Consider the following 17,253-nt stretch of genomic DNA (forward strand, 5'->3'; position numbering starts at 1 on the left):
GATGGCAATTTTCTCTGAAACTCAGTTATCCAATGGGTCAAATAAAATTTCCTTATTTTCAGGGGTTTTTTTTAGTTATTGTTATTTTTGTTGTAAGGACAGGAGTGACAATTAAGCTCTTTGTGTATATTAGAGCTGAAACCAAAAGTCTTTTCCATTTTCTTTAAATTATGAGTGATTAAGTTTCACATTTCAAATTTTAGAATGGTTGCTAGAATTCAATATCAGAATAAAATCTCTCTACCAAGATTTTGAAGAGCATGACAGACTATAAACAAGTGGATCATAAAAGGTTAAATGATAATGAAAAATAAGCGACAACAGACAAATTTTAGAATGTGATTTAAATTTATACAAAAACTTACATTTGATTATTTTTCTACACATTGTACTTTTGATTTCTTAATGATCTTAACTCTTATTTCTGCTGTTTTATTTCTTCATATTAAGATAAGCAATAGCCTATAGAAAAAGATGAACGTTAGTCTGTTAAATGATTTTGGGTAATTTCCTTCATTTTTATACCGATCTTATTAAACTCTGCATTTATATGTAATCCTACATATATACGATAAATATCTGCTAAACAAATTACATCAGATGCAAAAAAAATCATGATTATTTTTAAAAATACAAGTAGAACTTCTAGATATGCATGTTCTCCACACTTAATTTCTAATCAAAGCTTGAGGCAAAAGCACATACAGTATCAGACAGCAACACCAGCATAATACACTGTACATGGTAAGTACACAGTATCTTAACATACAGTTCTCTAAGATCCTAATTTTAGTTACTACCATTATTACCAACTGTAAGAAGAATGGCATGCCAAAGGGGCTCAAGAAATAAGATATCACTAAAATAAATTTCTTATGTCACCAATTTCCATTTAATATAATAGATGATAATATGTCATGTGAGAAATGTTAAAATATATTTTGAGTGACAACAACTATATTCCATGTATTGGTTTATGCAGATATTGAAAGATGAAATAAGACAGAAATGGTGCCTGTTCATTCAAAGCTTACCGTCCAGTGTATACAAATGCTCTCATAAAATATTGCCCTGTTCTAATTACAACTTTTTTTTTCTTTTTGATGTATTTATGGAATTGAGTCACTCTGGGGAAGAAATGCAAGGATGAAAATGTATCAACACTGACTGTAGTCCACCTTTCTGTGAATGTGCATAAAGATTTTGCAGCAAGATACTTCATTCTTGAATGACAAGGCAGAATGTAACAGAAGTCGTTATAGATGTAAATAACCAAGCAATTTTGTTTCACACTTAAAAAGATAATGTAGGCCGGGCGCGGTGGCTCAAGCCTGTAATCCCAGCACTTTGGGAGGCCGAGGCAGGCGGATCACGAGATCCAGAAATCAGAGACCATCCTGGCTAACATGAAAGGTGAAACCCCGTCTCTACTAAAAATACAAAAACTTGAGTGATGGTGGCGAGCCTGTAGTCCCAGCTACTGGGAGGCAGAGGCAGGAGAATGGCCTGAACCTGGGAGGCCAGGCTTGCAGTGAGCGAGATGGCGCCACTGCTCCAGCCTGGGTGACACAGCAGAGACTCCGTCTCAAAAAAAAAAAAAAAGATAATGTACTAGTTAATAAGGATTCCCCATGCCTAGTCCCCCCAAATAAGAAAGAAAATTCACTATAACCTCAAAAGCAAATGAAAATCAATGATTGAACTCAAATAGCATTCTATTCTCTTTTTTTTTTTTTTTTTAATTTTTTTTTATCTTATTGCATTCTACACATTAAAGAAATTTTGGGCGAATGGTCTGCTGGTGGCCCCTCGAGACTTAAGTGGAATGTGGGGCCTAGTGCCTTGAAATAGCCATATTTTTGGAGAATGAAACTAAGGAGTAATTGCCAATGACAGCACTTAGTGGAATAATGGATTTGCACTAAAGAAAAAGAGAATTCCAGCAGAACAAAATGAGAAGACTGGATTAAGATGTAAAGAGGAGTTTCCAAGTGGAGAGAAATGCTAGCCTGCAGCAATTTCTTCTTATACTCTTGCCTGCCACCTCCACCTTGAATGTATATAAGTTTTAAAGGAATTGAAAAGGAGTAAACATAAACTAATCCTTACTCATTTTTCCACACTCATTCTGAAGCAGCTGCATAATAATCTTTAAATCCTTGACATTACTTGATTACGCAGTTTAATTAGCACACTACTCATCACTGAATATTAGAGGTTTTTCATCTCACATCTCATACCACTTTTAAAAATCACATCTCTGAAGGCCAAAACTTTTAATAACAATTAATTAAGCATAATGCTCACTTACATTGAGAAATATCATGTCTTTATTTTTAAAAGTGTATTAAGTTTTTTGAAATATATTTTCACTGGAATCCTCGTTCAAAATTTGACACTGTGATGCTCATAAAAAAGACATTTGTTCAAAGTAAAAATAAAACTACCATATAATCCGGCAATCCCACTACTAACTATATATCCAAAGGTAAGGAAATTAGTATGTTGAAGGTATATCTGCCCTCTCATGTTTATTAAAGCACTATTCACAATAGCCAAGATAGGGAATCAACCAATGTGTCCATCATCAGACAAATGGATAAAGTAAACTTGCTGTGTGTGCATAATGGAATATCATTTAGCCTTAATCATGGGGAAATGATGTTAAGTGAAATAAGTCAGGCACAGAAAGATGCATATCATATGTTCTCATTCATATGTGGAGGCTTAAAAGGTTGATCTCATAGAAGTAGAGAGCAGAATAGTGATTACTAGAGGCTAAGAAGGGTAGGGGGATAGGGAGATGTTGGTTAAAGTATACAATATTACAGCTAGATAGGAGGAATGAGCTCTAGTGTTCTATAGCGCTGTTGGGTAACTATAGTAAACACTAATTTATTTTAATTTTTTGAACAGTTAGAAGAGTGGTTTTTCAATGTTACCCAACAAAAGAGTTGGAGATGATGGGTATGCCAGTAGCTCTGATTGGAACACATGATTTCTAATCATGTTTTTTACTATCATGCTTATAGCCACATTGAAGGGCTTTACTTACACATGTGAATAAAGCTAATTCTGAGTGTGTTACTTCAGAGATGCGTTGTGAGCTGCTTTATTACAGTGAATTGAACTGTTTACCAATCAGCGAATTTTCCAGGCAAGTTTTTAGGATGTGTTTTAAAGGATGATACTTAGCATTGTGTTCATAGCCTTTTTGTGAGGGGTTTTCATACATACTTTGTAAAGCTAAATCTCAGCATGTTACTTCAGAGATGTATTATGAGGTGCTTTATTAAAGTGAAGTGAAATGTTTACCCACAGTCAACTCTGTAATCAACTGTTTAGGATTGCTTTTTAACAAAGTTCCTTTCATTACACATTGTATATATGTCTCAAAATATCACACTGTACTCCATAAATATGTACAATTACTATGTGTCATTTAAATATGCATATTAAAAAATATTTTTGATAAAATATATGTGAGCATATCAAGTTTAGTTTTATAGGATTATAACTTTATATAAAAATTTTCACAGCTCAGAGGATTATGAAATTTCTTGTTAAGATTTAAGGTTACATTCTAGATAATAATTATAATTGTAATAAGTAATATATTTTACTTATAAAAAGCTTGTGTTACATAGAATTGTATATTACTTGCATGAAGGGTAGTAACTATAAATATGTGTATACAGATGGGTATACACATACCCCTCACATGTGTATGTGTGGACTATCAAATACACATACATATACATCTGTGTAGGCATGTACATATACACATACATAATTATGTAATCAATTGAAATTGGCCATTGACTTCAGTATTCACCCCTGACTATGTTTTTAATGAATTCAAAAGAAATTTTGTGTTTTAAGTGGGTAAATGTTCTGTTTTTTAAGTGGGTAAATGTTTTCAAGTGTTTTTATGTTCTCATAAACATCAGATTAATACCAAAAATTATTTTTATCTTCCATACTCCAGGTTTCTTAAAGGAGCTTTCCTCAGAGACTGTGTTACTTTTTCATCATTAATTTGAACCTGTTTTTAATCACTATACTCATGCCAAACCAATTGTTACTATGATGTGTATGTATGTTTACTCTGTATTTTACGAAGTATATCTCTGTTGCTAAACTACGTGTGTGTGTAACTTATACACGTTTTTACGACCCATTTCATTAATGTTTAAAGGATAGGTGCATCTAATACACCCTGTACTGTCACACTTTATAAATTATAAAGCTTTCTCCCTTAGAGCAGCTCTTGGTAAAACCATTATAAAATATAAAAGTGTGTATATTGACAGGTAGGGGGAAGGTCCTTTTTTGTTGTTTGTTTGTTTGTTTTTTGTTTTTTAATTCTTTTGTGCTTAATTCTGAGTTTTGGTGACATTATTCCACTTCCCACTTACGAGCCAAAGCAGATTTGACAACTTCTTCACTTGGTCTGTATATATCGAGTGCAATGAGTACTTTTCGCTAGTAGGGCTACTAATGGCTTAGAGGCACATTAAGGAGCAAGAGATGGAAAGTGTGGTACTTTAAATTAGGATTCACAGAGTAGCAGAATATGCTTCTACATGATGTTAAAAGCTTCTTTAAACAAGTTGCACCCACTGAAAATACTTACTTATTAAACGTGGCTTACATAGCAAATATATAAATTTTCACAACCAAAAGCATTGGCAATGACAGCAAAATGGTAAATTTAGTCACCCAAATCCTATTACTATACTGTACATGCTTATTGTAAGCACAATTCTGCTATTGACATGTGAAGAAACAGCCACACAGATGGGAGCCAGGATAGAGTGATATAGCTTTATTTTTAACGTTTTGAAAGTTTTCTCATATGGCACTGCAGATATAGAGCATATATGTTTTCGGAAATTCTAATTCATGCATCTTTCTAAGGAAATAACACTGAAGGAAGGACTGTGTGAGTGTGTGTGCATGTGCTGCTATGCTCAATAATTTTTTATAGTCAAGTCACATTAACATACCCAGAAGGATTCCTTAACACTTGCAGAACAATTTTATTGGTAGAATATGTAATATTTTGAAAATTGTTTCCTCTCTCCACCCACCACAACTGTCATCCACAAAGCCCAGCTTACTTCTTTAGAGAAAGTCAGCGTGACATATTTTTTGTGGGAGTTCACATAGCAGCTTCCTCAAATAATGTGTTGGTCCATCTGATTTATCCTGTTTCCATTTCTAGTAATTTCTTTACAGCCCACGTCAGACTTCTAGCCCCAAATTTATTCATTTTTTATAGAGCATTTTCAGCCAAGCCTACATCTCTCAGGTTACCGAACTAAAAAATAAAAAAGTGAATATTAGGAGATTTTCTACTAGATATCTATAATCAACATATATGAATGAGAAAAATCACATGTTTCAAAAATACAATGAGTAATTGTGTACAATTAAAACTCTAATATCTCTTGAAGTTAAAATATATTTCCTTGTCTAAAGGAAAATTATGGCTATAAATTTCAGTTTAATAGTAATATGATTACATGATAATTATTAGTGTTAAAAGTGCTTTTCATTCAGATGCTCTTATAAACTAAATGTATCTAATTATTTACAATTTTGAATTTTGAGGCAAACATTTTACATTTGCAGTTGTATCTTACACTGCATGTTATGTGCCTATATATTAATATATAACAATATTCTATGTGCTCATAGGCAAGTTAACTATAGACATAAAAATGGTATTTATATGAATTTTTATATTTATATTAATTTATTTATAACTATTTATTGATGTTATTTAAGTATATATCAAACTTTATGTGAAATTACATATTAATATATAAATTCATATGCTAAGTGCTAATACATATTTATATGCAAATATTCCACAGTATGTATATGCAAGTAGGTAAAATATGTCCTTTTGCATCTTTGAAAAAAATGTATTTCTATTATGTTTCAGAAAAATTGCACAGATGAGTAAAATTATTAAAGAGAAAATGAGACTATAATATTTACATAAGGGACTTAAAATTGTAAGACAGTGTGATAAACATACTACCTCTACAGATTTGAGAATTTCTACAAATTAAATAACAATATAATTTATCTTGACATCCGCAGTAAGGAAATTATGGCTTATTGTAATACTAGAAATGTGTGCTGCTATGATTTTTATAGTACTATATTATTGTACTTTGAGTTTGCTTAAAAATAGTCTATAAGTTTTCATCTACAGGTGCACACAGAATAATCATTTGTGAGGATCTTATGTGTATCTCCGGTTCTTCAAAATATATTTTTCTCAGTGATATGAAAATTAAAATTTAAAATGTTTTCTTTTATATGAATCACCCGATTTACCAGTGCAGAACCTTATTTGTTGTATGATGAGCAGAAAAGTACACTAAAAAGTTATAGATATAAGAATATCAATTTGTTTTCTGAAATATAATTGGAATTATTAATTTCTATAGACAAATCAAATGCATCCTAACTATATAGTTATTTTTATGATGCATTTTTATTCCCCCTTATCAGCTATAAGTCATACTGAATGATTATTCCCAAAATATATAATATCATAACATTTTTCTTAACTTATAAAATCTCGCACTAACTCCAAAAACACCCCTGAAATACAACTTATCAATTATATAGCTAAAATAATATATATGAGGTTAACTGAGAAATATTAAGACAAAATAAATTCATTACAAATTTATTGATCTAGTCATAATAAATTATAATTATCTGAATACAATAGTCTTCCCTTATCCACAGGATATATATTGTAAGACCTCCCAGTGGATGCCTAAAACCTCAGGTAGTACTGAACCCTGTATTTATTAATGCTATGTTTTTCTCTATACATACACACCTACAGAAAAGCTTAATTTATAAATTAAGCACAGTATGAGATTGACAACAAATAATCCTAAAATAGAACAATTATAACAATTCTCAGAACAAGGTGCAACTTAAAACTTATAAATTGTTTATTTCTGGTATTTATTTAATATTTTCAGGCTATGGTTGACCAAAGATAACTGAAATCATGGAAATTGCAGGTAAGGGGGGAGTACTGTAATACTGTCTCCCCAGGCTCCATCCATTTCTACAACCAGTCTATTCCATTCTTTCCTAAAATTAATAAGAGGGAAAAAACACACTTTCATCATATGCATCCCAATAACAAAAAAGTAAATTTAGCATGTTATGTATTTAGTACCACATTATGAAACTTTATAATGATTAAGTAATTCATTATACTCCTCCTTACACTTGTCAACGCTGGCAGATAGACGTATGCTTTGAGCAAACAGAAAAATCTTGAACAGAAAAAAACCCTACAGGAAGCTTTGAGTCACAAAATTTAGTCATAGAAGCAACTTTAGCGATGAATAAGCTAGATTCCCATATTTTATAAGAAGAATTTGAGGCAAAAACAAATAAAACTACGCCCCAGAAAAGACGTTGAAAAGTTTGCAGATCACAAGACAAACTGCTGACAGAATTAAATAAGTAAAAAAAGACGACAAGGAAGATAAAGAAGAAAGAGAAACAGGAAGAGAAGGAGAAGAAAAATGAAACCCGGATCTACAACTGAGACTGCCTGGTTACCAAACTCTTAATAATGCCACGGGAGTGAAATGTCAAACTCTATTCTTCTGAGTCTTATGGCTCTTTGCGGGTATCAAAAGGCCACATGGACACAAATTCCACTTAACCAGAACCACTTGCTTCATTTATTGTGAATATCAGAATTCTACCCAATACGTCGTTTCATTGGTAAGTTTTTGGCTTGAAACCATTACGGGTAGAGAATGGAACACACACATTGCACATAACTATTTGCTCCTGAAAGCTTAAAACTTCCAGGTAAAAATGACTGCGTACACACACACACACACACACGCACGCACACACGCACCAGAAATATGTACTTTATTGCTATATTTTATTTGTTTGTTTATTTATTTATTTGTTTGTTTGTTTATTTTTTGAGACAGAATCTCACTGTGTCGCCCAGGCTGGAGTGCAGTGGCACGATCTCGGCTCACTGCAATCTCCACCTCTTGGGTTCAAGCGATTCTTCAGCCACAGTCTCCCAAGTAGCTAGGACTATAGGTGCCCATCTAATTTGTTTTATATTTTTAGTAGAGATGGGGTTTCATTATGCTGGTCAGGCTGGTCTTGAACTCCTGACCTCGTGATACCCCCGCCTCGGCCCCACAAAGTGCTGGGATTGCAGGCGTGAAACACTGCGCCTGGCCTATAATTTTTATATGACTGTATTACCATACAGTACTATGAAATATATGTTTATATGTATATAATGCACATATATTTATAGGTATATATACCTATAAGGTGTATATATATACACCATATATGTAACATATATATATGGTGTAAGGAGATAAATATGTGTATATATACATATACACATACACATATATATCCATTTATAGACTATGTATATACACACACATATAATGGATATAATGGATATAGATGTGGATATATATACACACATATATACATACACATATATATGTGCATTTATATTACAGAAATATATACATATACATATCCACTTACAGACATATACACATATATATCCATTTACAGACAATCTCAAACTTCTGATTTTTCAACTTTATGATGAGTTTATTGGGTTATTAAATGCATTTCAACTTCAGACATTTTTGCCTTGTGAAAGGTTTATCAAAACATTTAAGTATATCTTAAGTTGAGGAGCATGTGTGTTTGAAACCATCTTCAAACTGGAGAAAATGTAAAAATTCAACGGTTTCTTTTAATAAGAGCTAGGCTCCTAAATTCTCATTCATAAAATTAGTACTTAAATGAAAAAGTATTTAAGCATTTGCTTTGATTGTCTTATTTTATAAACCTAGCTGATTCCTTACAGAGCAACTTAAGTGAATAAATGTACAAAAGAATAGAATAGAGTAGCCATTTTGCCATCCCAAATAAAGTGATTTATCCAGCCTATAAAAATCAATGAATATGAAGATGATGAGAAACTTTTAAATGGTATTATCATGTCATCTCTTGAGACCACAGTTGACTCCTAACTTGGCCATGATTGAGATGCTATGCAGCCTGCTGATGTGATACAGTATAAAGCAAAAGGTACTTCCTGTGCAGTACTCTTGAGGGTAAGTTAAGTCAAAATCTAATCGAGACTTTAGATTTAACTTGCCATTTGCAGTGAGTCCAGGAGACAGGTGAATATACTGACACCACAAGGAAAAACATTAAACAAACCAGAGTATAAGACAATCTACTAGACGAAAGAAAATTTCTTCAAGTAAAAAACACGTAGAAGAGAAAATGGCAGGGATAGAAAGAGAGGACAGTTTGTTGTTGTTGTTGCTGCTTCTTTTTTTTATTATACTTTAAGTTCTAGAGTACATGTGCATAACGTGCAGGTTTGTTACATATGTATACTTGTGCCATGTTGGTGTGCTGCACCCATCAACTCGTCAGCACCCATCAACTCGTCATTTACATCAGGTATAACTCCCAATGCAATCCCTCCCCACTCCCTCCTCCCCGTGATAGGCCCCGGTGTGTGATATACCCCCTCCCGAGTCCAAGTGATCTCATTGTTCAGTTCCCACCTATGAGTGAGAACATGCGGTGTTTGGTTTTCTGTTCTTGCAATAGTTTGCTGAGAATGATGGTTTCCAGCTGCATCCAGGTCCCTACAAAGGACACAAACTCATCCTTTTTTATGGCTGCATAGTATTCCATGGTGTATATGTGCCACATTTTCTTAATCCAGTCTGTCACTGATGGACATTTGGGTTGATTCCAAGTCTTTGCTATTGTGAATAGTGCCACAATAAACATACGTGTGCATGTGTCTTTATAGCAGCATGATTTATAATTCTTTGGGTATATACCCAATAATGGGATGGCTGGGTCATATGGTACTTCTAGTTCTAGATCCTTGAGGAATCGCCATACTGTTTTCCATAATGGTTGAACTAGTTTACAATCCCACCAACAGTGTAAAAGCATTCCTATTTCTCCACATCCATTCCAGCACCTGTTGTTTCCTGACTTTTTCCTTACTCCTTATACCAAAATTAATTCAAGATGGATTAGAGACTTAAATGTTAGACCTAATACCATAAAAACCCTAGAAGAAAACCTAGGGAATACCATTCAGGACATAGGCATGGGCAAGGACTTCATGTCTAAAACACCAAAAGCAACGGCAACAAAAGCCAAAATTGACAAATGGGATCTCATTAAACTAAAGAGCTTCTGCACAGCAAAAGAAACTACTATCAGAGTGAACAGGCAACCTACAGAATGGGAGAAAATTTTTGCAATCTATTCATCTGACAAAGGGCTAATACCCAGAACCTACAAAGAACTCAAACAAATTTACAAGAAAAAAACAAACAACCCCATTAAAAAGTGGGCAAAGGATATGAACAGACATTTCTCAAAAGAAGACATTCATACAGCCAACAGACACATGAAAAAATGCTCATCATCACTGGCCATCAGAGAAATGCAAATCAAAACCATAATGAGATACCATCTCACACCAGTTAGAATGGCAATCATTAAAAAGTCAGGAAACAACAGGTGTTGCTGCTTTTGAGACGGAGTCTCGCTCCATCTCCCAGGAGTTGGAGTGCAGTGGCGCGATATTGGCTCACTGCAAGCTCTGCCTCCAGGGTTCACGCCCTTCTCCCACCTCAGCCTCCTGAGTCGCTGGGACTGCTGGTGCCCACCACCACGCCCGGCTAATTTTGTTTTTGTATTTTTAGTAGAGACGGGGTTTCACCGTCTTAGCCAGGATGGTCTCCAACTCCTGACCTCGTGGTCTGCCCGTCTTGGCCTCCTAAAGTGCTGGGATTACAGGCTTGAGAAAGAGAGGACAGTCTTAATTTAAAAGAAACATAACAAAAATTAATGGCACGTATATCACTGACAAATCATCGAACTGAACCAAATAAAGTTTTCATTAAATTCTCTATTTGTAGGTTTTTAGCGTGATTCAGTTACCGTGTTATCTGTTTTACTCTTTTGAAAGACACCATATAATGGCTACACAGCTCATTTGTATAATGTTCTAGAAAGTCATATTTCAGGGTAAATGATCCTACACAATTAGCATGCCTCCTGACACTGTAGATATCTGGGTCTTTTATATGAGGCTATTTAAATTCATAAAAATCTTAAAGGAATTTAAAAGTTAATCCATGTATATATGCTAGTCAATAAAAGAAAAACAAAAAATTTGAACTACTATAGATTTAGCTAACCTCTACCGCTGAGAAAGCTTTACAGTATTTATTCCTGAAGCATCTTGTCCCTGTTACTTCTGTCATGTATTATTGTGTTAGCAATACAAGATCTTCTACTAATATATTCTGCAGCCCAATTTATGTGTCCAGTACTTAATGGTCATAGACACAGTGTCTCATCATTGCCGGTACCTGACAATATCCAAAAGTCCTATCTTGATTCTAATTTTTCTTTTAATATTATCTGACACTATTAACCAATTCTATGTAAAACTCTTTTTTTTTTTTTCCTACACCAACACTTTCTTGCTTGTCTTCCATTTGTCCTGTTTCTTAAATAATACATTTTTCTCAACCCCCTATAGGTGTCTTCATCCAGGGCTCAAGTTGAGATTTTCATCTTTTCCTTTTTCAGGCTTGACTTGCCAGCTGTTTATGTTCAAATTTATTTGCCAACTACTGAACTCAGTGCACATGATTCAGATTTAAGTGATAGTATTAAATTTAATCCTTTAATCTTTAGTAGTTTGTTCATAGTAGAAACTCAGCAGCTTCTCACTAACAATTATGAAGCTATTAATATTAATCCTTTAATCTTTAGTAGTTTGTTCATAGTAGAAACTCAGCAGCTTCTCACTAACAATTATGAAGCTATTAATATCAGTGTTACAAAGTTAGTATAAATTAAAATGCATCAAGTCTTTTATTACTTTAAAAATTGTATTATTTTCCCCTATTTTAAAACCAAGACATCACATCTCAAAATTTACTTAAAGAATCCAGCTTCAATTTATACACAAGCTTAACATTACCAACTCCCTTTAGCTAATATCATCTTTACTAGTATATGAAATAGAGGTATAAAACTTTATACAGTGACAAAAATGGCATATAAAACATGTTCCTTTAGATATTAATTTAAACTGTCACATTTTAAGAAAGCAGTCTCATGTAAAACATAACTGGGACAGATATAACATAAACTAGGGGAGAGTTAAGATTTAAATGGAAAAAATGCTATGTCTATTTGTAAATGACTATTATACATATACTAAAATTTGATTTGAATACTTAGGAATTAAAATCAAGTATTGACATTCTGCATTCATATAAGCTTTCAAAGGGTAATTATCTGTACTATTATCTAATTAGAAATTTAAAGATATTTCACTTCATAATATAGTTGAATATATTATAGCCAAATGAGCTCTCATTAAACCTAAGAATGATCAAAGTCTTTTAAATTCTGGACATAGTTAAATGAATATTGAATTAATTATTTCTTCAAATAAAATGCCAAGACTCTATATATCTTTTTGTTCTCCATTATCCACTCAAAACTTGGAAAATGTTTCACATTGAGTCACATACTACCAAATTATAAGCTACTCTTTAGAATTCAACATGATAAGAAGTTGTAACTTGGAAGGATTTTGTTAATTTGTAAAGGTATTTATTAATTACTAAGCCATGGTACTATGATATTTGACTTCCTAAAGTTCCAAAGAAGGTCATGTTTAAGTCTACATTTTTGTCCTTTAACAATATTCTTAATAATAATAGCAGCCGCAAAACCAACAGTAACAATTATGGCAAAAATGGATCAACTGCTGCACTATGAGAGACATTTATAAAATCTACATGTATTATCTAACATATAATCATTCCCCTTTTACAGATTATAATCCAAGGCATGCAGTATTTCATCCAAGGTTACAAAGCTGGTTGGTGCTAATGCAGCATTCAAACTCAGGCAGTCTGATTGTAGAAACTTCTTTATTGACCAATGCATTCTATGCATTTGAATTCATTGCATTCAGTTTTTGAAATAGGAGCTCAGACATAGTATAAACTAAGAACTAAGAAACAATAATGCTTTCATGCAGTCAGAATGACTTATAATTAAGGTGGGCCCTTCTTATGGCAATATAAGTAACTCTCATCCGTCATTATTATTCACTGCCTGCCTATTTCTAGATGAGAAGAAAAAGGCCTTTTGAACTTTGTTGTGACTATTTAATAGAAAAATCACTTTTCCATTTTTATATACTTGAACTTTAACACCCTCTATGACTTCCCATATTCTTGATTATCACATTGTCTTCACCATTATATTGTGGGGGTCAGTATCCACTGTGACTTGCCTAAAGTCATAAAGCTAACAAATGAGAAAGTAGGACCAAACGTGAGATCCCATAATAAATCCCATGCTCCTTCCACTCAACCACACCGACTCTTTCAAGTATGTAAATTAGTCAAGTCTATGGTTCATTTCCGGCCCAGCAACTTAAGTTAATGATTTTTAAAAGTGAGAAAATTTAACAGAAGATAATGTAAAATTAGTAACATAATAAAGCCAAGTCACAAAACATTTAAATCAAAAGGGGGCAGAGAAGAAAAGCATAATCTAAATAACTTCAAAGCATGGAAGATAGCAACTTTTAGATAAAATGATTATGTTTAAACTAATACAAAAATCCAAATTGGTGACTCTAACAACAACTGTCTAAATAATCCAACATAATACTCGGCATAATTTCAACTGTATTCAAGCATATTGTGTGTTTGTGTGTGTCTGTGTGTGTACAACTAGAATGCAAATGTATATCATATTAATTAGAAAAATATTCACCTATCAAACCCTCTAAGATACAGTGCAGAGGTGCATTTTTATGTTGTAAAACATAAAAATTACAATCTTCCAGAAATTCATACACCATCTAGCAATTGAACTCTCAACAGACTTTATTTGTCAGACTTGCAAAGGTCTTCTGAGGCTATTTTGATCCAGATCCAACACATATATGATACATACTCTTTTTTGGTATGTTAAACTGTGGCTTAGGTTTATATGGATTTTAGCAAACATGATATGCCTTCGTATAAAAGAAGAATATCCTCATATGGCAATAAAAATCCCATATTAGTATATGGATGAAGTCAGGCTTCAAGAATTTTAAATGCAAAGCCATGTTTATTTGGACACCACTTTCTTTTGAATGAAAAAAAATCCAATAAAAGTATAGAACTTACAAACTTTTCCCAGTTTTATTTTTTTGTTGTTGTTGCTAGCTAACTGCAAGGGGAGAGATATTTTTCTGTTTTTTTGTTTGTTTGTTTCCTCCTCTACATCAATTTAAACCTTTATATGACTACATAATTAGTAAGTGTCGCTGATTCTGTGTCACCTTACTTACCACCTTGCTATTTTCAATTCCATCCTAGTCTTGTATCCTTTATGGAACAACTCATATTAAAATTTTCAAACACTATACGTAATTATGTATTTTAATATGTTTCCCCAAGTAGAAAAGAGAAAGGTAGTACTCATTTACACGTTAATATGCTTAGTGTAGGGTACGTATTTCCATACATATTTTGAAAGAATAAATAAATTCAGTTTAATATTTCCCTTTACCTGTAAAACATTATTTAGGAGGGTAGCAAACTCTACCACATGGTTACGCATTGACAGAAGCTCATGATGCTTTAGAACAATGTGAATAAAGGAACCAAAGCAACTGGGAAGATCTTGGCTTTGCCTTCACCTAAGACAGGACCCCACAGACAGCAAAACATTTTCTCCACACGCATTTAGGAAAGTCGTCCTTGTTATGTTAATGAGGATGGCTAAGATACACAAGACACATAATAGTTGGTCAGCCTAGAAACTTAAGTCCCCTATATTCTAGTGGGAAGGTATTCAAGTCTTCAAAACAAACTCAATTCATTTCACTGGATTTGTTCCAATAATACTTAAAATCAATTTGAAAAACAGACGGCTGATAGATTGACATCTAGAAGCATGATCTTTAAAAAGAATTAATAATTTTAATATAGTTAGGCTGCCTTCATTCTTAAAACCAAGCTTCACTGTTTTTCTTCTTTAAAAGATTGAACTATTCAATAAAAACCTAATCACCATTAAAATGAATTTAAATCAAATTGTTCTTATAATGACTTAAAAAATATATAGTATTCAATTAGAATTCAATCAATTCTGTGTGTGTTACCAGTTTGAATCCATTCTATTTTTCAAGCAAGAGTGAACAGAATTATATAAGTATTGAGGAACAAGAATCTTTCCATAAACTTCTGTGGAAATTGAGCCACTGCCTTCAGCTAAAATAGTTTCAGAAGGACAGCTTGAGACTAGCCTAATATTAGATATTTTGTGTATAACATGTTTTCTGCTTAAATACCCTTAATAACATTTTTTCTAATTTCTACATAAAACAGTTAAAGACAATTGTGTGTATAGGCATTAATCTTATTTTCATTAATTTTTGTCTGTAAAATAAAACATATTAAATGGATGATAATTTAATGACTGTAACTTAGCTATGTTAATTGAATTGTAAAAAAATGCAAGTGGTACAGAAGAGTACTCTGTTAGTCAATTTTCACAGTGCTATGAAGAAAACGGAAGACTGGATAATTTATAAAGAAAAAGAGGTTTAATGGACTCACAGTTCCACATGGCTGGGGAGGCCTCACAATCATGGCAGAAGGCAAGGAAGAGCAAAAGTGTGTCTTACATAGCAGCAGGCAAGAGAGATTGCGCAGAGGAACCCCCATTATAAAACCATTGGATCTTGTGAGCTTTATTCACTACCATGAGAACAGTATGGGGGAAAGCACTCCCATGATTTGGTTATCTCCACCTGGCCCCACCTTTGACATGTGGGGATTATTACAATTCAAGGTGAGATTTGGGAGGGGACACAGCTACATCATATCAAGTACTACAATGGGACTTATATTTTAATTTTCTATCAATATAAACTTACATATGTCAACTACAAAATAAATTCCATCTATGGGGTAGTGAGGAAAAAAAATCATTTGACTCTCTTAGTGCTTCTATCTGAAATGAGTATCTTCAAAAAGTGTGCAATACTTTTACATATTTGTTTTGCAAGGAAGAACTTGGGAGAGGAAAAATAAGAAATACTTTTCTGATCTTTTTCTCTTGGGCTACATTATTTTTTATTTTTCTCTTTATGAGAGAAATTGGAGTTTTAAAAGGAGCACATATTAGCCATCATAAGTGTGACCAAAAGGTGATTTAAGAGAAGATGCTTCACTATCTCTCTGGAGGGATGCTATGGTATCTCTATTTCCTCTTCCTCTCATTACCAGTCCTCTATCACCTTCTTTCTTCACCCTCATCCTACTCCATCTCAGTCGATGAATTACTGTATTTATTGCAACAGAAATTTTCTGGAAGCATAATCTGAGAGTAAAGTCAAATTGAGACTCTAAAATCTATGTGCTTTTCTTTCTTTAAAGTTGGCCATCCAGCATTACTTTTTTTTTTTTTTTTTTTTTTGTCTATTTTAATACCTCACAGAGGAATACCTTTGTAGTTTGCTGATAAACTTTTCACTGAATTCCAAGATAGCCTACAAAATTCATTAAGGCTTAATTTAAGAGAGAAAAAAATACTTTGGCCATCACACAGAAATAAAAATATTGATTTACTTATAGCACTATATATATCTGCTCAGCGATAAAAGTCCAGCTGTTGTGATTCATTATTCATTGATAGTAGAATTCTTTCTCTTTAGAGATGTAAATGAGAACAAATGAGTTACAGTTCTGGAGCAAGTTTTATGCACCTGAATTACTAAAGTCAGTAAAAATGAACACACATATTAACCCCTAAGTGGATTTTAAAGAAATAGTTTGTTTTTTGTTCTCAGTTTACTCTAATTTGCATAATCAGAGAACATGATTAATTAACGCAGTGTACTGTAGTAAAAACAGATTGGGACCTGAACCCCATGATGCTGCCCTTGTCATCACATTCAATATGTTCACTCTGTTGAATGAAATTAGCAGGAGGCCACCAGCTTGAGGCTGTCTCTGTCTCTGTACTTGTAGTTCCCATGTAACAAACTGCAGCGTAACCTAGTACGTAAATAAAGGAAACCTAATACGGAGTCTAATTTTTGTAACACAT

The sequence above is a fragment of the Papio anubis genome, chromosome 9 (genome assembly GCF_008728515.1).
Source record: "Papio anubis isolate 15944 chromosome 9, Panubis1.0, whole genome shotgun sequence".
In the NCBI taxonomy this organism is placed as follows: Eukaryota; Metazoa; Chordata; class Mammalia; order Primates; family Cercopithecidae; genus Papio; species Papio anubis.